Source organism: Hypomesus nipponensis, chromosome 8 (genome assembly GCF_054491055.1).
Source record: "Hypomesus nipponensis isolate SF chromosome 8, ASM5449105v1, whole genome shotgun sequence".
Taxonomy (NCBI): domain Eukaryota; kingdom Metazoa; phylum Chordata; class Actinopteri; order Osmeriformes; family Osmeridae; genus Hypomesus; species Hypomesus nipponensis.
The window spans coordinates 461,530-467,500 of NC_140368.1; positions in this window are offsets into that span (position 1 = coordinate 461,530).

Below are 5,971 nucleotides of genomic sequence, written 5' to 3' on the forward strand. Positions count from 1 at the left end.
GTTCAACATGCTGACTGAAACATCACTCAATACAAGAGTCTGGGCATCAGTTGTAGACAAACAAAATCCACTAGAAGTGCCTCTCAGAGACAAAAGAAAACTAAAATATCATATTTGTATAAACAATGAATACTGTAATAATAACATCTCAGCTACCAGGCACAGTAAACAATACTATTAACTAATAGTACTAAACTGAGTGCAAGTGGAGCCTTGCTGTTTGGACCAGCTGCTTCTGTCTGTGCCTGTTCTGTTAGGACGCCATCTTAGCATGGCTTTCACAAGCTTTATTAGTTTCGCAAACAAGAGCATGGTATAGATGTGGCCGAGGATTTTAATCTGCGGAAATGAAGACAGTGTAAAGAGATCCCTGTGCTCGCTGTCGAACTGAGCAGGAAACTGTTTGAGACGGGAGGGGAGAGGGGTGAGGGAGAGGGAGAGGAGGAGGGAGAGGAGGAGGGAGAGGAGGAGGGAGAAGAGAGAGGAGGAGGGAAAGGAGGGAGGAGGGAGAGGAGGAGGGAGAAGAGGAGGGAGAAGAGGGAGAGGAGGAGGGAGAGGAGGAGGGAGAAGAGGGAGAGGAGGAGGGAGAGGAGGAGGGAGAAGAGGGAGAGGAGGAGGGAGGGAGGGATTATTACTTTTACTGGTCTTTAAGCTTAGCCAGACCCGCTCCTCTGGAGGAGGACGTTTAAGCCTCTTCTGAAGTTGGGAAACTGAGGGAAGTATTTCCTGTTGCAATAACAATGTATGTCAGCAACCAAAGGCTTCCTTTCACTCATAAACTGTGCCAACATGCACACACACACACACTGTGCCAACACACACACACATACACACACTGTGCCAACACACACATACACACACACACAAACACACACACACACATACACACACACTAAACATGCGTAGATCATTATGTTATCGATTCTGATAGGGTGAGTCCAGTACAACTACAACAGAGCCTTTCATCACAGCATCAGTGACAACACACCTGGCTGCTAGGCAACACAGGGCGTCACGGTAACGATGCCAGGAGGAACGAGCTGGAGTTTTGCTAATTTCATTAATTTCCCTCCTTTTCCTCCGGATAATTGTTTGTGTCAACCAGCGACAGTTCGATAAAGGATTTCACGGAGGTGATAAAACAGTTCCACAGCTAGTCTGGAAGATCTCAAAAGATGATAATATTCATTCCCTGCGTTAAGATCCTGTTTTGTGTGCAAATTGATTCAGTCTCTGTGAGTCTGTCTTCCAGGCTGGTCTGTGGGTGAATCTGGTACTACAAATCAAATCAATATATAGAATAAAAAATTATAAGACTGTATTTGTATATTCCTTTTTGCAAGCAGCATCACAGAGCGCTAAACAGCTTCACAGAGCGCTTCACAGAGCGCTTCACAGAGCGCTTTACAGAGCAGCTTCACAGAGCGCTTCACAGAGCAGCTTCACAGAGCAGCTTCACAGAGCAGCTTCACTGAGCAGCTTCACAGAGCAGCTTCACTGAGCAGCTTCACAGAGCAGCTTCACAGAGCAGCTTCACTGAGCAGCTTCACTGAGCAGCTTCACAGAGCAGCTTCACAGAGCAGCTTTACAGAGCAGCTTCACAGAGCAGCTTTACAGAGCAGCTTCACAGAGCAGCTTCACAGAGCAGCTTTACAGAGCAGCTTTACAGAGCAGCTTCACAGCTTCACAGAGCAGCTTCACAGCTTCACAGAGCAGCTTTACAGAGCAGCTTCACAGAGCAGCTTCACAGAGCAGCTTTACAGAGCAGCTTCACAGAGCAGCTTCACAGAGCAGCTTTACAGAGCAGCTTCACAGCTTCACAGAGCAGCTTCACAGCTTCACAGAGCAGCTTTACAGAGCAGCTTCACAGAGCAGCTTTACAGAGCAGCTTCACAGAGCAGCTTCACAGAGCAGCTTTACAGAGCAGCTTCACAGAGCAGCTTTACAGAGCAGCTTCACAGCTTCACAGAGCAGCTTTACAGAGCAGCTTCACAGCTTCACAGAGCAGCTTCACAGAGCAGCTTCACAGAGCAGCTTCACAGAGCAGCTTCACAGAGCAGCTTCACAGCTTCACAGAGCAGCTTCACAGAGCAGCTTCACAGAGCAGCTTCACAGAGCAGCTTCACAGCTTCACAGAGCAGCTTCACAGAGCGCTTCACAGAGCAGCTTCACAGAGCGCTTTACAGAAAGCTCCCATCAACAACCTGAAGGCGTCATATGGATGCTGTATTAAAAACCTCAACTGAAACAGACATCTACCTGTTACTATGGTTTCTAGAAACCATTCTTACAATAATCATTTATCCACAAACGTCAATTCTCAACCCATCTGTTCTTCTGTGGGGAACTTTAATGCAACTTTATTGGAAAATGATGGAATTTGGCAAGCAATTATTCATCCTGTCATAGAGCCTGGCCCTAAAACTATACAGGTTTTATAAGTTACCGACAAACTTCAATCAAGCAAATGCGTAACATTTTCCCACACACCTTCACTTTCAACCCTGACAGGTGTCGGTAATCAGGGGACTGGATAGACAGGCCAGGTCACATGCTCCTCTGGCAGAGACAGAGCTGTGTGGAGATGCTCCTCTGGCAGAGACAGAGCTGTGTGGAGATGTTCCTCTGTCAGACACAGAGCTGTGTGGAGATGTTCCTCTGTCAGACACAGAGCTGTGTGGAGATGTTCCTCTGGCAGAGACAGAGCTGTGTGGAGATGTTCCTCTGTCAGACACAGAGCTGTGTGGAGATGTTCCTCTGGCAGAGACAGAGCTGTGTGGAGATGCTCCTCTGGCAGAGACAGAGCTGTGTGGAGATGCTCCTCTGGCAGAGACAGAGCTGTGTGGAGATGCTCCTCTGGCAGAGACAGAGCTGTGTGGAGATGCTCCTCTGGCAGAGACAGAGCTGTGTGGAGATGCTCCTCTGGCAGAGACAGAGCTGTGTGGAGATGTTCCTCTGGCAGAGACAGAGCTGTGTGGAGATGTTCCTCTGTCAGACAAAGAGCTGTGTGGAGATGTTCCTCTGGCAGAGACAGAGCTGTGTGGAGATGCTCCTCTGGCAGAGACAGAGCTGTGTGGAGATGTTCCTCTGTCAGACACAGAGCTGTGTGGAGATGTTCCTCTGGCAGAGACAGAGCAGTGTGGAGATGTTCCTCTGTCATGTTCAGGCCTTTTATCTGCTTCTCTAGTTCTTTCTTACAACCATCCTTGTTTTCCCTGGGTCACCTACCTCTCATCACTCAACACCTGGACTTACATTTCATCCATTTATCATTCTCCCTCCTCCTCCTCTCCCTCCTCCACCTCCCCTCCTCCACCTCCCCTCCTCCAGCTCCCTGCTAGAGTTTTAAATCTGGGTATGGACAGGGTCATGTTAGCCACTCTGAAAAGGATCAATTGAAAAGTTTTTGGGGAGTGAGAGGGGAAGAAAGAGAGAGAGGGGATGGGGGGGAGAAAATAAAACAGAGAAATAACCGCCCAAGATTCCTGAAATAGCAGCTTTCAAAGAAGAACTGGAGAGTGGTGGAGGGGCTTGTTAAAGCCACTAGGACAGGCTGTCTCCCCCATGCTCCAGACAGACAGACAGGGCTCACTCACATCCTGCATGTTCTCTATCTCTCTCCCTAACCCTCCCTCCCTCCCACCCTCTCTCTCTCTCTCTCTCTCTCTCTCTCTCTCTCTCTCTCTCTCTCTCTCTCTCTCTCTCTCTCTCTCTCTCTCTCTCTCTCTCTGCCTAACCCTCCCTCCCTCCCGCCCTCCCGCCCTCCCTCTCTCTCTCTCTCTCTCTCTCTCTCTCTCTCTCTCTCTCTCTCTCTCTCTCTCTCTCTCTCTCTCCCTAACCCTCCCTCTCCCCTCCCACCCACCCTCTCTCTCTCTCCCTAACCCTCCCTCCCTCCCTCCTCCTCCTTCCCCCTCTCTTAGCCAGGCCAGTGGAGAGAAGGAGCAGTGCAGCGTGAAGACAGACAGCAGCTCAAGCAGAAACAGGCCAGGCTGCTCATTACAGTAGCCTGGCCTGGCCACACACACAGTCTCACACACACACACACACACTGTCACACACACGCACACACACACTGTCACACACATACTGTCACACACACACGCACCACTACTAAGGTGGGTCAGACCAGGGGGGTAGCAGACCATCTCACCAGCCTCATGGTGGGACACACACACACACACAACCCCACCGTGAAGAGGTGGGGGGAGACGCATGAGGGGGGAGTAACCGAGGCAGAAAATGAGCATCAACTTAGGTAGGTAGGAATGACAGTGATCTTGGGGATACAGGGGGCGTGTCCCTAAAGCAGAGCTGTGACCCTGCCTCTCTGTGTCTATAGCTGTGACCCTGCCTCTCTGTGTCTATAGCTGTGACCCTGCCTCTCTGTGTCTATAGCTGTGACCCTGCCTCTCTGCCTCTGTAGCTGTGACCCTGCCTCTCTGTGTCTATAGCTGTGACCCTGCCTCTCTGTGTCTATAGCTGTGACCCTGCCTCTCTGCCTCTGTAGCTGTGACCCTGCCTCTCTGTGTCTATAGCTTTGACCCTGCCTCTCTGCCTCTGTAGCTATGACCCTGCCTATCTGCCTCTGCAGCTCTGACTGTGTGACTCTGTCTGTAATGTATGAACTGTGAGAGATACTGTTATTGACTAAGAGTCTTTACGAAAGATATTTTTTCCTCTCCATCTGTCCCTCAGTGAAGCTGAGATTCACTGAGCAGGAAACCTCCAGTCTTCTAAAATACTGTCAGGACTGGAGGAGGACGAGGAGGAGAAGAGGAGGAGAAAGAGGGAGGAGGAGGAGGAGGGGAGGGGAGGAGGAGGAAGATGAATCTGTAATTTTATTCTGACCCTGTCTTGCACAGCAGCTGATGAAACAGTTGCAACATGTTTATTTAGTATTTCCTGCTCAGCGAAGCTCAGCTGCTTCAAACACAAACGACTCTCAAATAAAGCAATACAGATGTTGCTTGATCTGATGTCACTGATATACAAACTCAAATAGATATATTCATTCAAGTATGACATTACTTGGTGTTTCTAATGTATAATGTGCCAATTCCCCCCTCAAAAACTATCCACAATATAATAATCAGGATTTAACCCAGTTAGTATGAAGTCATCCTGAAACAGAACCATCCTTATATAAAATAGAACTTAATGTATTTTTGTGTCACGGCTGCAATATTTCCCCCTATTGAAACCTCATTCTGTGAATAACCTCATTCATCATGTGTTAATAAAACCATCTCTTCTCTGCTTTGTGCAGGGGCGATCACATGCCCTTGTGCTGTGTGACAAGAGCTATGAACCCCAGCGCCTACGAATCCTTTTATAGCACACACGGACAACATATTAAACACACATCCAAAATGGCTCTATGTGTTTAAACACATTGATAGACTGCAGAATATTCCACTCTATAGTGATATTAGACATTCTCAGAGCAGCTGTGATGTCATGAGTAAACACGGGTTTACTCAGAAGGTCACGTTTCCACAACGGGCCGTGAACACGGAAATGGATTCAATTATTTAGAACATGTAAATCTTTTTTATGTTTAATTCCTGTATGTAAACTATACAAAATATGAGGCTGTGTAATCCTTTAGTGTTAAACAGCTTCTTTGACAAAAGAAGCTGTTAGTCTTTCTTCAACATAGTTTGTGAAATACTGCCATCTATTGGTGCATGTGAATGTAAAGCACACAGAGAACAGTGAAGGCTGTTTGGCTGGCATGGTCGAGGTTTACCCTCCAGTAACAATCCAGGCTCACGTTGGGAATGCATGTACATATAAATATTTGTATATTTATACATATGTATATGTAGAATATATTTATGTTATTTTCCCCACTGGGGTGAATACAGTACCTACCGTGTGTGTGTGCATGTGTGTGTGTGTGCATGCGTGTGTGTGTAGTAACTCTATGCCTCAGATCACCTCTTTTCATTTTAATGTCATGTTATCATTT